At 37.9% G+C, this 20504-nt stretch overlaps 1 protein-coding gene across 1 annotated transcript in view; it reads left to right on the top strand.

Moving 5' to 3' along the window:
• The window catches only part of LOC120518438 (kin of IRRE-like protein 1), a 299507-nt gene that overhangs the window by 205735 nt on the left and 73268 nt on the right, over nt 1-20504 (top strand). The window lies entirely within an intron of this gene.

The raw sequence follows: 20504 nt of genomic DNA on the forward strand, positions 1-20504 counted from the left end.
CTGTAGCTCAAGTCATGATAGTGGTTTCGAAGGTCAGGTCATAAAATTGGTGTAGAAGCTCATCCATGGCAAGGTGGCAGAGGTACATAAGATTCCATCAAATATGCTGAAAGTGTGTGGTGAAAGACATATGAATTGTCACATCAGGATGGTTCATTCCCTTTTCATAATTTTAAAATGAAAAGATATGTTCCAGTTACCATGTGAAACTTTGCAGGGGATAAATACTTTCCTGAAAACTAAGTTCTTTATCTTTGGCCTAATGAATATAAAATACCTATATGTCTCAACTAACTAAAAAATACATAGGGATTCCTTAGGAGGAGCAAAAGCCTGTCACTGTGGAAAGGAGAGTTTAGCCTTCTATGTTCAGCTCCTTACCAGAGAGGTTCACAAAGCAATACAGAATATGAAAGTTACATTTCAAAACACAGAAAAATCAAATATCTAATTTTTTTTAAAATTGCCTATGTATTCATCAAGACATACATTATTTTTCTGAACTTCTTTATCCAATATAGAGTTAAAGGATATTCAGCAAATAACTAATCCAATCCTTGACTTCAAAAAAGTGATTAAACATGTGTACAGTGCATCATCAAGTATTAAAATGAAAAGTATAAAACAAAATGAAATTAAGTAATAATTTGCATAAAACATGTGACACAAATATTTATAAAGTGCCAAAGAGTAAAATTGTCATGTCTCTGTCCATCATACTGCATGCTAACTGCAGCCCTAGTAAAATTCAAAAAAGTATTTCAGTAAATTAAAAAAAAATGTATATTTTTTCAAGGCACTGTTGTTAATGGCTGTTGATAAAATTAATATGTATAAAACAATATTAAATATATCAGGCATGCTGGGCCATGACCCAATATGAGTGTTAATTTCAGTCCTCAAAAGCACTGACGTACATGGCTGTGTAGTGGCATGTAATTTAGGGTGTGCCCAGTTAACAAAAAAGATTCAAAGGTACTGAGAAATAGGGAACCTCTACATTAGGAAGGAATGTTGTGGGACTTCCAGTAGGAATTATTTCACAATATGCCAGATATCCTGCAGCAGTGAATGAATAGATTTGAAATTATTAGTGACTTCTAATAGTGACATCTTTTTTACCATAAGAAGGGAACTAAGTTCTTTTAACTTTTGGTGTTCCTGTCTGAACAGAGAACTACATTAGTAATGTAGAAACAGCCAGCATTATCAAAAGGATGAATCATAGGTTTGGTGGGATAAAATATGCTGTATCAGTGATGAAGCCAAATAACAAAGTCTCTTTAAAGGAATTTAGGAAAGAACAGATACGATAATAGGACTATGTCATCTGCTACAAATCACACATGCTTATTTAGTTGATAAAACTGGATAGAAAGAATTACTTTGAGGATATTTTGCATATTCTGATAAAATGCTATGCCACCCAAAAAGGTATATTAGAGCAGAAGAACTTACTGAGGGAAAGAGGTGGTCAGAAAAAACAACTAAAAAAATGTATGGCGCATAAAATAATGGCTGCCTTTTTCAACTGGGTTTATAGCTAAAAAAGGCAATTGTAATACTGTCTTATACATACCAAGTCAATTCTAAATCTAATTAAGAATTTGTCATGTGAAAATATAAGTACACCCCATAAAAAGATTTTTCTTTATTAACATATGTGTACATATCAAGACTTAATGTTTATTTAAACAGCAGATATAGATAAAGGTGATATAATATAACAAACATCATGCCACATTTACATTTTATAGTCCATTGTATAATTTAAATAAACATAAATGCAAATTATGCATGTGGAAAAAGTAAATACTCTCCTACATTTATAACTATCTCAAATACCTACATTTAGAATCGGGTGGACCAGATCAGGTGCAAGCAATTAGAACATCATTAGACAGGATCTTGTCCTAACCTGTCTTATTTAAACCTCACACATTCAGTTTGTTTTGCTTTGTGTTGTTAAAGTATGTGTCATCACTTCACCTAGATTTAAAGAGCTCTCTGATGTCTTCAAAAAGAAGGTTATAGATGTCTAATGTCTGGGAAGATGATTTATAAAGATCACAGTTCAGTTCAGGCTGCCCCAAGAAGTTCAACCTGAGAGCAGAACACAAGATGCTAAAACAAGCCTAAAACAACCCCAGAATTTCATTGTGGGACTTCCAGGTAGCTCGTGTTACTGTTGATGTCGTAGTGCATAAGTATATTATTAGAAAGAGGCTGCACAAATGAGATCTACATAGGGTATGTGCCAGAAAGAAACCTTTTTGTTCCAGAATGAAAATTAGGTAAAGAGAAAGGTTTTCCCTTGAACACCTAGGCAAAGACCAGACCTTCTGAAACAATGTGCTCTGGACACATGAGGCAAAGAGTTATTTGGCCAAAGTATCAGAAGACATGTTTGGCGAAAACCAAAGAGAGCATTTGACCAAAAGAACTTGATACCAACTGTAAAGCATGGTGGTGGAAATGTTAGAATAGTAGAACATTTAACACAAAAATCTTATCCATCTTTTTCAACAAGATTGTCCAAAATAACATCAAGTCAAGATTTGATGGTCCCAAAGTCCTACTCTCCGCCAGGCTACTTGATAATTTATTTAATGTGCCTATGTTTTTTGTGGTTGAAAATAATGCTTTCTAATATTTGTGTAAAATCTACCCTTAGCAAGTTTCCGACCATGTTCTTGTGTACTTGTTGCAGAATTTATTTTAAAGGTAAAAAAAATACTTAGCTTTCCGACAGCAGTCAACCATGCATCACAAGCCTACTTACAATTAATTTATCTGATGATGGTTTATGAAGGGGTTAATTTAGGTAACTAACAGGCTGTCGAATGTTAGCTTAAACTAGTTGTTTGAAAATAAAGTTGGAAATTTATATGAGCGGTTCCCACTGTGTGGAGTGCTGTGCACCCATGGTTCATAAGATTCATAAGGTTCATAAGATGGCATTCTTTATATGAGAGAAAAGTGAGTTTTAAATTGTTTAGAAAGGCCAGTCCATTATATGTTTACTTAGCTATTTATTTGCAACAATCAGGCTGCTGCCCAACGTCTATACCACTAAACGAAGTTAGGTCCATGAAGATATTAATATCTAATATTTCCGCGGTGAAGCACACCATAACATTAAACCATAATACTTTTAGTAGCCATACATTACTTTGTACATGCTGCTGTGTGTACTGTATTACATCAAGGGTGTCAAACTGAGACAGATCAATATTTCTCTGACCTTCACTTTGTTCTTTTCAAAAAAAGATATTGAATGATGGACACATATGTGCAAATGAGATTTCTATGGCTGGTCACCTTGAATCAATATGCCATATTGCTTATGGTTTGATAAGTTTGTACCTCATCATTATTTGGCTGCCAGACATTGAAAAACAAAAAAAAAATCTTTAAAATCTAAGTCAGTTAAAATGAAGAAAAAAGAACTGTGCCCCCCAAAGATGTGGGTTTGATACCACTGATCTAGGCTAACAACTTTTACATCAGCACAACTCCTTCCTGTTGTGCTCTTGCTTACTTGTTGAGATCTCTGTCTTTCTCTTTGAGACCCTCAACACTTATTCTTTCTTAGTCCATCTCCATTCCAGACTTTACCAGTCACTATGCAGGTCTCTCTCTTTTACATTCTTCTTGATGTCAACCTGGAGAACCCACTTCTAGACATTACAATCTTTTAATTCCATGTAGCTGGTAATGTGCACAGCCTGAATGAATGAATACTTTTAACAAAATAAATGTGATAATTGTAACATGGAAATACACAAACATGTGACTTTTGGCCTTAAGGGGTTTACTAGATCTTTGACTATAGTAAAGCTGGCCCTCAGTCTGAAACACTTTTAAGTACCACTGACCTATATGAAACATGTTTTTTAGATAGAATCAATATTCAATATAGTTTATGTTTTGACAATTTTTTTAATAATAAATAAAGAAAACAATCTATACACTGTTTAATTGGAATATGTTGCTTATTCTTTGATAAATTAAAAAAGAAAGGAAATTAAATCCATATGCTGTTTAATTCTTAATTTAAAAAAATATTTACAGTTTATTTTGTATATTTTCTAAAATTCCTCTATTTATTTACAAAACATTCTTGGACTTCAGTCAGTGGAGGCAAAAGTGGTTCCTTTACACACAAAAAGTAATACTACACACTCAATTCTGCCTGGACAGGCTGTGTCTTCCTCGGGTTCTGTAATGGATTGAAGAGCAAGTAAAAAAATATTTTATATTATGCAGTATGTGGTATTGAAAGGCTTATTTTGTGCTTGTGCCTCCTCCAGACCGCAAGGGGGCGTCCGCCCTGGTTATGTTGGGGGCCTCAGGTAAAGGGCTTGGAAGCCCAGCCCTGTAGGGACCCATGGCCACCGCCAGGCGGCGCCCCGGTGCCTGTAGAAGTCTGGAGCCCAGCACTTCCGCCACACCAGGAAGTGCTGGGGGGAAGAAGACAGGGGACACCCGAAGGGCTTCCGAGTGCGCAGCTGGCACTTCCGCCACACGGGGGTGTGTCTGCAGGAGATTGCCGGGAAGCAGCTGGAGCCCATCCAGGTTCCCATATAAGGGGCCGCCTCCCTCCAGTCATTAGTGGATGTCGGGTGGAAGAGGACAGAGCTGGAGAGAGGACAGGAGGCGGCCAAGAGAGAGGCATTAGACTTGTGTGGCCTGGACAGTTGGGGGAACGGTGCGAGAGGCACTGGGGGTGCACGTGAGCACAGTTTTGTAAATATTATTGTAAATAAAGAGTGTGTGGTAGAACTATGTTGTCCGTCTGCCTGTGTCCGGGTTCAAGTTCACAACACATACTATAGTATCGATTGTGACTTAAGTTGCTCCTTTCTCAAAGTATGGAACTAAGGCTCTTTTACTTTGCTGTTGTCTGTAAAGACAATAGATAAGTGATACAGGTACAGAAAATTAGGCCTCCCACCAGACAAAATGTTATCTTTTTCAACTAATAAATTGTTTTCTGTTTACCAACTCTACCTCGACACATCCTTCTTCGTGTACCAGCTCTATACTGTGGTGCCTGCAGGCCATGACACACCTTAAAATAGTTAGACCATACATTCACCCAGTACTGCACCCTCTCTATCTCTACAGCAGACAGATTGACACTTATTCAGCATGTATGTGACTCACGAATACTCATACCTAAAGTGTTAAAGGAAGGCAAAATAATAGAGTACAAAACATAGACATCTCTAATGAATCTTCTGCCAGTGGCCTTTCTTATCCAATTCTAACATCTGAATTCCTTTTCTCCTTACTCAGAGCTTTTCTCTTGACAACATACATTACTGCTGTCCTTTGAGACTTTCCACCCAGCTCTAGTTCCAAATGAAACAATGGCTCACAGAAAATTTTTATAGACCCACAACACAACAGCCCAGAAAACACTTCTTTAGTTTCATTCTACTTTTACAGTCATATTAATAAAACAGTTGTTTTAATTTTGCAGATACTGTATTTATTGTCATATTCCATGAGTATATACATGACATTGACTGTGATTACTTAAAAGGAGATGTCTTATTTCTGTAACTGGAGTTTTCATCTCTATGAATCTTTAAGCATGGCAAAATGACTTCTATAAAAATCTTCTATTCCTTTGTTGTCTGTTTTAGCTTGGCTTAAGAAATTCTTTGTCACAATCTCAGGATTCTTTACGTTAAGCAAAAGGCTGGTACATCATTTTACCTTCATGATGTGGATTTTTTCATCCTACTTTACCTTCCTACTATTAACACTAGAATTACCAAAGCCTACGAAAAAACTTGTAGATCCGTCCCACCTTAAATCGCTTTGCACCTCTCCATCAGCGTCTTTTGTCCTGTAAATGTGTCGATAAGAAGCAAGCAGCGTACTATCACATCCCACACCGCTGCACAGTTTTCTCAGCTCAAGTCTGTTTACCTGCATGTCATTTGCATTTCATGAGTGTTCCGTGTCTACAACAATCTATGTAAACACATCGTTAAAACTGAAACGTTTTTCATGTTTTAGCAATAATTGACAAAATATAGACATAAACTGAATAAAAAAAAAAACTAACCTTTACAAGTATCATAAATTTACACTGGCTGTTACAGACTGAAATCAAATGTATGTTTTTATTCTAAAATAGTAAGAATAACAGCAGCTTACTTCTCAAAACGGACTCGTCCGGGGTCAAACCCGTGAAGTTTTGATTACCAGTCAACAGCTGATACCGTTGTGCCACTGGAGCGGTCGTATCAAAGAAGTGTTAATGTCGCACCCTAACGCAGGTTCTTTTTCTGCAGTTATATTCTTCAATAGAAGTGCACTTGTTCTGTTATACAGTATTTGTATGTATGTCTACATTTTGTCAATTATTACTAAATCATGAAAAACGTTTCTGTTTTAACAATGTGTTTACATAGATTGTTGTAGACACAGAACTCATATGAAATGCATGTGTTCCAAATAATGATACAGTATTTATAAAAGGTGTCATTTTGCTTGACTTCTCACTCTATATAACTCAAAGCAACTGACACGCAGATAAACAGACTTGACTGAGAAAACTGTGCGGCGGTGGGGGATGTGATAGTAGGTTGCTTGCTGCTTATCGACGCATTTACAGAACGAAAGATGCTGACAGAGAGGTGCAAAGTGATTTAAGGTGGGACGGATCTACGAGTTTTTTCATAGGCTTTGGTAATTCTAGTGTTAAAGCTGGACCATGTGCATGTCTAATCTTTTGATTTAAGCTTCTGTTGTTTTAAATTTAATCATACTCAACGCACCTATTTTACAATTTTGAGCTTCTGACTTTTTCCAACTTTGATAATGTTGCACTTTGTTAATCATATAAATTCCTTAGAGGACAGGTCAAGTGTATAAGTGACAAACACACCTTTCAAGGTTTTCTGTAGTTATCTGAGTTTAATACAATCAAAGGCTTTCATATAAACTTTTAACTGAAGAACACTATTTTGTATTTTCCTGTGTTCTCCATTTTTTATTAAATTGATTGTGTGATTCTTATTGAAATCATGGTTTCCCTTTGCACATTGTGCCTGGCCAGGATGCCCCTGCTGCATATGTTCCAGAGGAGCAACCATGGGCAGCTCAATACCTCCCCTGGGACGCTTGGTGGCAGCCTCACTGGCCAGCGGTGATGCCTCAACCTCCCGCAGGGCTTCATGGGAGATGGAGTCCTCAACAGCCCGGTTGGGAGCTGGGGTGGCTGCCAGGAGGTGCTGCATGGATTCCACAGTGCTTTTGGGATTGTCTTGTGGCTTTAGGGTTCACGAGGAAGACATGCTCTCCAGCTAAAGAAAAATAAAAGCCTGTGTCTTCACACAGTGTGAATCTGTGCCGTGTCAATATAGTGTCAAATTCACATCTAGTATTTCCTGTTTCATAAATTAGTGTAATCTTGCTGTAATAATGTTCAGTATTATTTTGAAAGTGTAAGAGATCAGAGCGATTGGGCAGTAATTTGAATGTTATGTAAGATATCAATAGTAGAATTTAGAAGGTATTTGAGTTAATCAGCTCATTATTGAAATCTCTTTAGTTTCCCCTGAGACCCTAATGAGAACAGCTTGACTGAACCATGTTCTTCAGACTTGCTGTTTTTTCCTCTGTTTTCATGGCTAGGTTTTAGTACCCATTTAACTTTACTCTTAGTCAGACAAACTTCTAGGTTAATTGAAAATTTTATATGCTTATTTCTGTCATAAACATGTTACTGCTATAAGAGGGCATGGCACCTTGTTCTAGGATAAAGTGGGCTAGTCAAAAGTCTTTATTCTTTCACATTTATCGTTTCAGTTTATTAAGCTTCAGTTTGTGTCCATGACCGTCTGTATTTTTGGGGCTTATGTCTTTGGAGTGATTTTACATTACATCTAATTTTGTTGAATTTCCTTTTCACGTTTTCCCTTCTGTTTCTTAACAGTGATTTTTTTTGTCTGTTAATCTTTTAAACTCACATTGGGTGTATTCAGATTTCTTGAGAATGTATTTTACTCATACTTAACTCTTCCCCTTCTTCATTACATATTAAATGGGAATGTCACTGAGATCATGCAGAAGTGGCTTCATTATTCTACTTTTCATTTTCATCTTAATTTTAAATGAAGAGAAAATAAGTACTTAGTCTCCACTATAGTTTTCCAACTGGCCTTGTTTGAGCAGGCAGGTTTGCTACTATTCAGTATCAAGAGTGTAGTCTGTTTGATTCTGATGTTACGAGTCCTGTGATATCCAGGTGTAAAATCAACCCTTGACTTTATTAATGTACATACTGTTTATATTGCAGAACTTTTTCTGGTAGAATACTTTTGTTACATTTAAAGTTAAAACACTAGCAAATCCAGAATGAGATTCTGTTTCCTTTGGAGTTATGTTCTTTTGGGATACACAATCAACCAGAAGCTAACCAGAAGCGCACATTGATTTGATGGAAAAAAAATCAATGTTTAAAACTAAAAAAAAGGATTGGACTAAGCCTATTTTTTGAAGTTGGTCACTTTTATTTGACAGTTAGAGCATCTAGAACAATTCCACTGAAGTATAAGATCTTTTAAACTGATGTTTTCTAGAGCAAAGCAAACGTCTTCATAATTTTTTCCTCCTGTGCTGTAGGCTTGTCAGTAGGTCTCCCAATTAATTCAGAACATACCTACTATTTTAAGAGATTATAGGGTCATTATTGTCACATGTAGAGAGTACAGTCAAATTCTCATTTGCATGTGCTGTTGTATAGTTTTCTGCAGTCTTTTGTCCAAGATTCAACAAATCAAGAAAGCACACAATCTGGACTAACATACATACATTCTTCCTATTGACACAAGCATGTAGTTTATTTTCTTCTTAAAGCCCCAAAGCCATTAATTTTGTGAAATATACACTTTGCTGTGTTTAAGCTTTGAATAAGTTCATACAATCCACAATATCTAAAATGAAATAAAAAAATGTATATCTTCCAATAAAGCATCAATAATGATAAATCAGACATAAATTAAACTCTAGTGGGAACAGTGAGCAGTAAGAATGTAAGTGATATTTAGGAGGGCTTTGTGTGAAGTCTGCCATTTTTACTATATTTACATTTTTGTCTTCATTAAATGGTTGACAGTTATTGACATTTGATATATTTCTCACTCCTAAATCAGCCTTGTGTTTTAATTCTATCAAACTGCCTGGGGCAAAACATTTGAATACATTTCACTGGGCTGAACGTCCTTGTCTCTGTCTCAACTTGTACACTGGTTGTCAGAGTTCAAAATAATATAATTTTAAGAGTCCCATTCTTTCTTCTTTCTTCTTTACGCTTAAGACAGTGAAATCATGTTGTTACAGATGCTCACTCCCTATAGTGTGTGGTCATCATAACGCTATTTTATATGTCCAAGAAAAAAATGCTGTAGTTTGATCAAAGTACCAATTCATGGGAGAATGCAGCGTTTAATGAGCACACTGTCTCCCTCCTGTGGTGAGAGGAGAAAGTCTATGAATCCTGTCAAAAACATTTAGTGTCACATAATAATTAAAGAAGCTATAGCATGGATATAAGAACTGAGCCTCCCCTCTGACCACTATCACTACCAGCCTCACTTTCTTAATAAGTATTAAAGCAGCCACCATTCATTCTTACATGAGGTTAGACTAACATTTATGTAATGGGACATTGGGATTTACATTTTTTCTACATTTAGTGAACATCTTTTGTGACACATAGGGTAAATTAACTAGAGAGAGCGGGATTATGGATAAATAGAGTGAATTGCATAGTGTTCAAATATGGACTATAACATTATCATGAATAATAAAAATATTTTTTTTATTTTCCATTCTGTCATGTGAATTTTTACAAAGCTGAAATGCATTTAGATACATTTTAAGAGAATTTCTGTCAAATTGGCATGACTATTTCTTTAAATAAATGAAGAAAGACATTTATTTGTTTAATTAAGAAAATTATTTTTTATTTGTTTAATTAAGAAAATAATTCAGACAACCTCTGGAGTATTAAAAACCCACCCCAATACTTCCAACTGATTAACTGAACATCAGCTTTCTGGAATCTGGCTCTGAATGGCTTATATTATCTTTGCTTTTAAATAAAGTAAGTGCATTGTGTTCTTCCAGTTTACTCAATGTTTTCCTGTCCCTTCCTAGTCAACAAGACAAGTTGAACCACTTACCTGCTTATAAAGAAATCAAAAGCAGACAAAGGGTCCTAATTTGATAACATCTGTCCCAGCATGTGGCATTGCTTTAGATATTGGCTGTTTTACCTGATGAAATTATTGTCCTTCCTCTATCCGATTAAGCTCCTACCTGAAAGTACTTACAAAAAATGCAACAAGGAAACTCATGCATTCTTTTTTCTCCCTCCTTCCTCTAGTCTTTTTGATTGCACTTCCTCCCAGTGGCTAGCGCAACACCCTACTGCATAACTAGGTTAATAATCTCCATGTACAATATTTGCTTTTCATGCATTGTCAATCAAGTAACATTCCATACAAACAAGTCAAACTTAACAAAACTAAATTTAATTCAACCCCCAGCCATGAGAAAATGGCCAGAGTCAAACTTTAAGAGTAGAAAAGAGAATCCTTTTACCCAATATACAGTGGTGTGAAAAACTATTTGCCCCCTTCCTGATTTCTTATTCTTTTGCATGTTTGTCATACAAAATGTTTCTGATCATCAAACACATTTAACCATTAGTCAATCTGGTGTCCAATCTAATATTGTGTGCTAGAGAGTTCACTGGAAAGATCACACTTTTATTTAAATTAATTTTGACTCCAATTATCTTTTAAAATTCTGCTAGTTCTCTTAAGACTGTAGGAATAATATTTTCTGGATCTATATAGTACCATATCATCTCCATATATTGATATTTTCTGTTCAAGTCCTTCTCTGATAATCTCCTTTACCTCAGAAGCATTTCAAAAGTGAACTGCCAATGGCTCAGTTGCAAATAGCAGTGGTGACAGGGGCATCCTTGTCTAGTACCATGCTCTAATTTGAAGTAGTCTGAAACAATGTTGTTAATACAAACTGAAGCTTCTGTACTGGTACACAGTAGTTTGATCCATGCACATATGTTTGGGCCAAACCCAGATTTGTGCAATGTAGTAAATAGGTAGTCCCATTCAACAATATCAAATGCTTTTTCTGCATCCAACTATAATAAGATCTGTGAGGTGTTAGACTTTGCAGGTGAATATATTACATCAAACAGGCATCGAAGATTGGAAGCTAAGTGTCTGCCTTTAAAAAATCCAGTTTGATCTTGTGATATTACGGAAGGAAGCACTTTGCTCAATCCTTCTAGCTAGAACTTTAGAGTATATCTTAACATCATTATTCAGAAGTGAGATTGGTCTGTATGATGCATATTGTAATAAGTCCTTATTTTTCTTAGGAAAGACCATAATTAGTACTTGGCAAAAATTCTGAAGTAGAATTTTATTGTTTCTGGCTTCTAAAAATCTATACTAATAAAAGGCAAAGCCCTCACTCACTCACTCACTCACTCACTGACTCACTCACTCACTGACTCATCACTAATTCTCCAACTTCCCGTGTGGGTGGAAGGCTGAAATTTGGCAGGTTCATTCCTTACAGCTTCCTTACAAAAGTTGGGCAGGTTTTATATCGAAATTCTACGCGTAATGGTCATAACTGGAAGCAGTTTTTCTCCATTTACTGTAATGGAGATGAGCTTCAACGCCGTGGGGGCGGAGTTTCGTGTGACATCATCACGCCTCCCACGTAATCACGCAGTACATAGAAAACCAGGAAGACCTCAAAAGCGCTCAACAAAACATGCATTATATAATTGAGAAGGCAGCGAAACAATAAGAAGCGAGCGAGTGACATATACAACCATATTCATGAGTTCTGCTACTTGAAACAAAGCACGATGTAAACCTACACTTTAAATTAAGTTCATAGACAGGCTGCCGCTGGCGTTTGTAATTTAGTGCCTGCCCATATAAGGCCGTCCGTCAGCGGCAATCCAATAGCAAACTGCCACGGGTAAATATTCACGGGTGAAGGACTGTGCTTATGGAGAGGAAGATGAGATGGTCAGGGTGGTGTTTGACACAAACTCAGCGAAACTGCGAGAGAAAGTTTTAAGTGCCAGGACTAAGGTAACATTAAATACAGCCATGGACATAGCACGAGATGGCACCAGCACAGCTGGGAACCTTCGATGCATGTACACCGAGTGGCTCACGTGAACTGGCGCAGTGCACAGATAAAAGCAACAGTTCCAAAGAGCTGAACAAAACCGAATTACACAATTGAAAAGGCAGCAAAAAATATGAAGCGTCTGATAAGCATATTCATAAATGCAGCTACTGTGGAAACAAAGCACACGGTGGAAAAAGTCAATGTCCCGCTAAAGGAAGACAGTGAAAAAAAACCCGTGCATGCAGTGTGTCAGGTCTCAGATAAAGAAGAAGACGAGCTGTTTATTGATGCAGTAAGAAACGAATCGATGAATGAAACCTGTCATCTTTACAGCGATTGACAAACACGGAATGTAACTTGAACACAACACATCCTACAAATACGAACCTGATTGAAAGAAATAATGATAATCAAATCCTTGATGACAGCAACACTCAGTAACACTCACAAAACAAATACTGTATATTGACAGTCATGTTACGTTATTTTTAAAATGTTCCCTTTTCTTTTTCTAGCTTTTTAAACACACTACTTCTCCACTGCGATACGCGGGTATATATATATGTATATATATATATCCCGATCTACATACTCCAATAATGGATACTTTATTCACCATCAATGATTGTTTTGGTAAAGCCATACTCAGTGTATTCATTAGATGAACGGTAAAAAAGTAAGAGCAAGGGGAGGATGACTTATTGAGGCATGCAAGCAAAACCACAATAGCACGCGGGCTCGATGTACGAAAAAATACATCTTTTCAAGTTCTATTTACTCCATATGTGTCAAACTCAAGGCCCCAGGCAACATCCGCCCGGCGTGTAATTATATCCGCCCGAGATCATTTTATATACTGTATTATTGTTATTAATGGCCCGGGATATGAAGCACTGGTAACACAATAAACTACAGATCCCATAATGCAGGGCTTCAGCTGCCTTGCCGAACACTTACCGCGTCACCGCCGTCTCTTCAGTCGTTTCCTTACTTTGCGAAGGAAGCAGCTTTTCAGAGCTTCTGCACTGTTTTATAAAGCGAACGATATATAAGAAAGTCCTTTTTCCTTGCTTCGCCAACAAGCAGCCTTTTATTTAATCCACGGGTTCTCCGCTGTTTCATTGTTCATTTATTACGATTTTTATAGTTATTGTGTAGGTTTTATTTAATCCACGGGTTCTCTTCTGTGTTCACTGCGGTGTCTTCTTTCGTTTACGAGCTTGCCAAGGAAGCAGCTTTCTCATAGCTTCTGCACTGTTTTAAAAACGAACGACATATAAGAAAGTGCTTTTTCCTTGTTTCACCAACGAAGCAACCTTTTTATTTAATTCACGGGTTCTCTTCTGTTTTATTGTTCATTTGTTACGATTGTTACAGTTATTGTGTAGGTTTTATTTAATCCACGGGTTCTCTTCTGTGTGTCACTGCGGTGTCTTCTTTAGTTTACGACCTTCGCCAAGGAAGCAGAAACTTACAACCACCGAAACTTTGTAACGGCACAAGACTTCAGGTCACATCTCTATAAAACAACCTAATTGAAGCAACTATATTTACTGGCAGTGCCTCAGTGACACAGTTTTTATTTCTCGCATCCCGTTATACCATCTAATCTCCCATTTTAATTCAAACGCGTTCAATTTCCAGTAAGGCTCTGCTTCGCAATGACAATTAATAAGTCTTAGGGACAAACACTACAAAAGGTTGGCATTTATTTGAGGCGGGATTGCTTTTCACATGGCCAACTGTATGTTGCATGCTCAAGAGTGAGCTCAGCACACAGCTTAGTCATATTACAACCAGAGGGCCGAACTGACAATGTGGTATACAGAGAGATCCTTAACAATTAATTTTTGACATATTTTCGTTCAGTCTAAAAATGTTTACTTTTTTATTAATAAAAATATTCAGACAGCATTTCACCGCTGCGAAGCGCGGGTATTTTGCTAGTGTTACTAATAAAAGGGAAGCATTTTATATAAAAAAGGGGTGCTTTTTATATAAAACTAGCAAAATACCACAGTAGAGTGGTGTGTTAAGGAAGTTATGAAAAAAAGGTAACATTTTAAAAATAACGTAACGTGATTGTCAATGTAATTGTCATAGGCTTATTTTAGTATTGAGAATGATGAGTATGATTGTAAATGTTGTGTATGAGAAATACACATTTTTAGGATGTAAAGATCTCTTTGTAAACAACATTGCAGTTCTGCCATCAGGCTGTAAAATGTCTGCTGAGCTTACTCTTGAGCATGCAACGTAGAGTTGGCCATGTAAGAAGCAATCTTGTGTCAAGTCAATGCCAACCTTTTTTAGAGTCTGGCCCTGTGACTCATTTATTATCATAGCGAAGCAGACCCTTACTGGAAATTGGAGGCGTTTGAATTGGAATGGGATGTCAGAGGGTATGAGAGGGATGTGAGGAATAAATACAGTCTTCTCTGAGCCTGTTTCAGTGAAGACAGTTGCCTCAATTCGGTTCTTGTGCAGAGATTTAATCTAAAGCCTGGTGCCATTACAAAGCTTTGGTGGTTGTAAGTTTCGTAGTAAAGCGGTAGATTAAACGAAAAGGTAGGAGTCACCAGCAGGCAGACATGAAGCAAGGCGAACAATAGCATGCTTGAAGCGGTGGAGTAAAGAAGAAGGGAGCAGTGAGCACGAACAGCTGAGGACAGTAAGGAAGCGAGTGAGGAGGCACATGAGCATGGGATGTCGTTAACGTATATAGGCAGAGAGCTAACCACGTGGTAGGTGTGTGGACAGCGGCCGTGTGGAAAAAGGAAGGGGAACCGGGGTTGGCCCCGTGTGTGAAATAAATCCTCTTTTAATGGAAATAAGAAATGAAACCGCCAAAAGGAGAGCTCAGTTCCTAAACTTCCTTATGGCGTAATGGTGAGAACCACCAAAAATAAGACGTTATTTTCAAAAGTTCATTACGGGGCACAACACAAAATGAAACATACTGAACGTTTGTAAGTAAAGTGTAAAGGATGAGCATGGGAAAATTGGAAGTAGCAGGAATAGCAAGGAGGGGTTTCCCCTATCTATTGTGGTGTATGGCTGGCTGTTATACCCGCTCTTCGCAGTGGAGAAGTAGTGTGTTAAAGAAGTTATGAAAAAGAAAAGGAAACATTTTAAAAATAACATAACCAGCGGTAATGCAAGGAAGACTCCATAATAAGGATGGTTGGGTGCACGTAGAAGGGGTGTCTGCTAACCTAAAAGGGATATTCGTAGCTGACGGCTTTACTTGTCTGTTGTGGAGCGGGCGTCAGCCATGGATGGACGCTAACACCGAGTCACCCGGGTCAGGCGGACTTCATTCTTCAATAAAAGAACTGTTGCCAAGCTGGTGAGACCGCTTCTTTACATGTAAATTAAGTAAGCGTGTCTGCGGCGCACATCAGGATTGGTTGCTGGATTCACTGCAGACTTCCCAGGCCGTGTGACTATAAACTTTTAAAAGAAAGTTCAGATAAAGGACTGGGAAATGTGTGGGGATTGTGTGTGTCTGGGTGTCTAATTTATATGTGTGTATAGTTGTAATATAGGTTAAGTACATGTGAATATATTTGCACCGTTTATAAATAAGATATTCTTTCCGTTTCTTTACCTTGCTTTCTTTCTTTCCTGCTTTCTTGCATTGTTTCGTTTTCAGCAGCATCTCTATGAAGTTGTGGATTTGCCTGCGAGTATGTAGTGACAGCATGTCTATTGACTTGTGGATTTTTCTGCGAGTATTTAGCGACAGCATGATGAAGTTGTTTCCGTCTAGCTGCATCAGAAAATTTACCACAACATCTGACACGCCTCCTTTTTACTGTTTCCTCACAGCTTGGAGTGCTGCTGATGGATGGCCTTATATGGGCAGGCAGTCAATTACGTGGGAGGCGTGGTGATGGAGGACGCAATATAGGCAGGCAGCCAACTACGAAGGAGGTGTGGTGATGGGGGATGCAACTCCACCTCACACGGTGACCGGGCTGCAGGCTATGGCCGTATATATATGTACGTAAGTAGTATTCAGTTATGACCGTTATGCATAGAATTTCGAAATGAAACTTGCTTAACTTTTGTAAGTAACCTGTAAGTAATGAGCCTGCCAAATTTCAGCCTTCTACCTACACCGGAAGTTGGAGAATTAGTGATGAGTGAGTGAGTGAGTCAGTCAGTCAGTCAGTCAGTGAGGGCTTTGCCTTTTATTAGTACAGATTTGGCAGGGTAGCCATTAGGGCCTGCTGCTTTTCCACTGTGAAGTGAAAATATAGCATGTAGTCATTCTTAGAGTGTCAGAGGTTTATCCAATTCCTCTGCATTGAGCGTATCCAGCTGTGGTATCTGTAATGTACCAAAAAACGTATTAGATTGTGTCTTGTCTTCTTTAAACTGAGTGCAATATAAGGACTTATAGTAGTCTCTAAATATGTGAATTATATGTTTATGGTCAATGATTTTGTCTCCGTCTGTGTTGGTAATTATTGGTATTGCACTGTGAACTTCCTGTTTGTGGATTTTTTGAGCTAAGTTCTTAATTACCTTCTCTCCGTCTTCATAGTAATGATGTTGCAATTTAAAAATTACTTGATCCATTTCTTTTGTTCTCAAGAGGTTGAGTTCTGATTACAAAGCTTGTCTTCTCCTATAAAGCGCATTGTTTGTGAATCTGGTGTGGTCTTGTAATTTCACTCCATTAGCTCATGTGTTCTTGGTTTCCAAATTATTTTTTGGGAGAGATATTAAATAATCTGTCCTCTTAAAAATCCCTTCAGAGTTTCCCAGAGTATTCCTGCAGATGTATTTGTTTCTAAAAAATATCATTTTGCTTTGATATAAAGTCTGCGCAGTTCTCGTCAGCTAATCAAATTGGGTTAAGACAGCAGCTGCGAGATAAGTGTGTGGGACATAATGATGTGAGCTCCATGATCAAAGGAACATGGTCAGAGATGTCAATACCGTCATACTTACAAGATTTGATCGTGGGCAAAAAACTGTTATATAAAAAAATAATCAATTCTTGAGTAACAGTGATGTACTGGTGACAAGAAAGAATATGTTCTTGAGTTTGGATTTAAAAATCTGCAAGGGTCTGATAAGTTTTGGTCAATTGCAAACTTTTTTTTGTGGTGTTAGATGTTATTACCCCTGTGGCAGAAGACCTGTCCAGGTCTGGCCATTATAATTTTATGTAGGTTCACATTACGAATGGGTGCAAATACATTTTGTATGTACAGTAATCGCTCGCTATATCGCGCTTCAACTTTCGCAGCTTCACTCTATCCTGGATTTTATATGTAAGCATACAGTATCTATACTAATAAAAGGCAAAGCCCTCACTGACTCACTCACTGACTGACTCACTCACTGACTGACTCACTCATCACTAATTCTCCAACTTCCTGTGTAGGTAGAAGGCTGAAATTTGGCAGGCTCATTCCTTACAGCTTATTTAAAAAAGGTTGGGTAGGTATCATTTTGAAATTCTACACGTAATGGTCAAAGCTGGAATGTATTTTCGTCCATATATATACTGTAATAGAATGCAGCTCGATAGCCGTGGGAGGCGGAGTTTCGTATAAAAATATTTAACCAATCACATTTCAGCCGTCATTTGTTACCAGGCAGAGAGGCGCTTTCACAATCTGTTGTGGAGGTACTCCAACATAGAATAAATGTCAATTAAACTGTTGCTTCAACCAATCAGATTTTGAGTTGGTATCAGTAGGGCCCTTTATCAGGCAACGTCACCGTATTCAGACCCATTGATTGGATAGAAGCCGATATGAGGAACTCTACGAGGCCACTGAACGCACCGTAAACGCTCCAAGCGAAAGATCGTCACATGCACTACGGCCAACTCCATGGCAGGATTCTGGACAATATTATTTGCCAGACACAGACCAGATTTCAAGACCATGAAAACCTGATGTTTGTCACGCTCCTCGAGCCCCAAAAGTTTCAGGAATACAAGAAAAATTTCACGCATGCAGCCTTCTCCAGTTTAACACAAGAGCCACGGAGCGCTTTTTGATCTGTCTCGGCTAAAAACAGAACTGACTGTAATGTATGTCATGGATGATTTTGCAGCAGAATCTCCCACTGATCTCCTTGACTTCCTTCATCAGAAAAATCTGAATGAGAGCATGGGACAGCTGTTCACATTGGTATATTTGGTGGTGAGCATTCCTTTCTACACTGCTTCTGTCGAGCGGACATTTTCAGCCCTAAAGCGAAATCAAAGTTATGCCAGAAATACCATAGGGCGGGTTCGTCTTACAGCATTAGCTTCGAAGGCGATAGAAAGTGAGATTTTCATGGAACTGAAGCGCACGGACAATCTGTATGACAGAGTAATTGAACTATTTTTGAGGAAAGAGAGGACGATGGATTTTGTTTACAAATAATCCGAATTTTTGGTGAGTAAAATGTGGCGATTTTCCTAAATAATATTGCAAGTTTATGAGTTATTATTGATGTTTTTTATTTGTGTTGCGGCTGTGGCTGCAGTAGAAAGGTTTGTCTATAAAATAAAGGCATTTATTGTGGCTACAGGAGTGTGTATATATATATATATATATATATATATATATATATATATATATACATACACCCCAATCTACATACTGTCAAATAAACAAACCACACACCGTGGCTCACCACGAGAAGCTTCGCCTCGAGCGCTGATGTCCGAGGTTTGATTCCCGAGAGGGGGTGCAGTGAGTGTGTACGCCTGATGAGCCCAGAATTAGGGCAAAACACTTGTCGCGTACTGTTTGCATTATTTGACAGTAAAACTATTTCAATATACAGTAATCCCTCGCTATATTGACTTTCGCGGCTTCACTCTATCACGGATTTTAAATGTAAGCACATCTAAATATATATCACGGATTTTTCGATGGTTCGCGGATTTCTGCGGACAATGGGTCTTTTAATTTATGCTACACGCTTCCTCAGTTTGTTTGCCCTGTTGATTTCATACAAGGGACGCTATTGGCGGATGGCTTAGAAGCTACCCAATCAGAGCATGTATTACATATTAACTAAAACTCTTCAATGCTAAAAGATATGCATCCCGCTCGGAGCTTGATTGTTTGCTTGTCTCTGCCTCTATCTCACCCTCTCTGACATTCTCTGCGCCTGACGGAGGAGATGTGAGCAGAGGGGCTGTTTGCACAAAGGCTGACGCTCCTCTAAAAAATGCCGCGGCAAACTTAAAAGCACACGTATTGATTTTTTGATTGTTTGCTTTTCTTTCTGGCGCTCTCTCTCTGAAATTCTCTGCTCCCGAAGAGAAGAAGATCTATTTGCATTCTTTTAATTGTGAGAAAGAAGTGTCATCTCTGTCTTGTCATGGAGCACAGTTTAAACTTTTGACTAAAGGGTGTTATTTCATGTCTAGAGGGCTCTAATAATGTTAACAGTGTGGGAGAGTTTATAAGGGCTTAAAATATGTAAAAATAACTACACAAACATATGGTTTCTACTTCGCAGATTTTCATCTATCGCGGGGGGTTCTGGAACGCAACCTCTGCGATCGAGGAGGGATTACTGTAGTCTCTATAATCCCCAGATTAGATATTTTTCAAAATCGCATTACAATTAAATAAATTACCCATGACAATCCTGTATCACCCTTCAGAATCAGATCTGATACTACAAATGAAACTGTTCTATGTATTAAAATTACCACATCTCTAGTTTTCTTTGTATAGCTGGAGTGGAATATTTGGCTAGTCCAATCTCTTTGCAACTGAAACTGATCCTTGCAGTGAGTCTCCAGTAAAAATACTATCTTGGCATTTAGACCTGTTAGGTGAGAGAATACATTCTTTCTCTTTAATTTGTGGTTGAGACCTTTGACATTCCAGCTCACAAAGTTCACTATTTGGTCATAGAGACATTGCTTCTGAACTTTTGTTGACATTTTGTAGTCTTATATTAAGATAGTACATCTATACTAATAAAAGGCAAAGCCCTCACTGACTGACTGGCTGACTGACTCACTCATCACTAATTCTCCAACTGCCCGTGTAGGTAGAAGGCTGATATTTGGCAGGCTCATTCCTTACAGCTTACTTACAAAAGTTAAGCAGGTTTCATTTAGAAATTCTACACGTAACGGTCATAACTGGAACCTACTTACGTACATATATACGACCATAGCCTGCAGCTCGGTCGGCGTGTGAGGCGGAGTTGCGTCCCCAATTATCACGCCTCCCACGTAATTGAGTGCCTGCCCATATAAGGCGGTCCGTCAGCAGCAATCCAATAGACACACTGCCGCTAAATAT

The sequence above is a fragment of the Polypterus senegalus genome, chromosome 18, assembly GCF_016835505.1.
Source record: "Polypterus senegalus isolate Bchr_013 chromosome 18, ASM1683550v1, whole genome shotgun sequence".
Classification (NCBI taxonomy): domain Eukaryota; kingdom Metazoa; phylum Chordata; class Cladistia; order Polypteriformes; family Polypteridae; genus Polypterus; species Polypterus senegalus.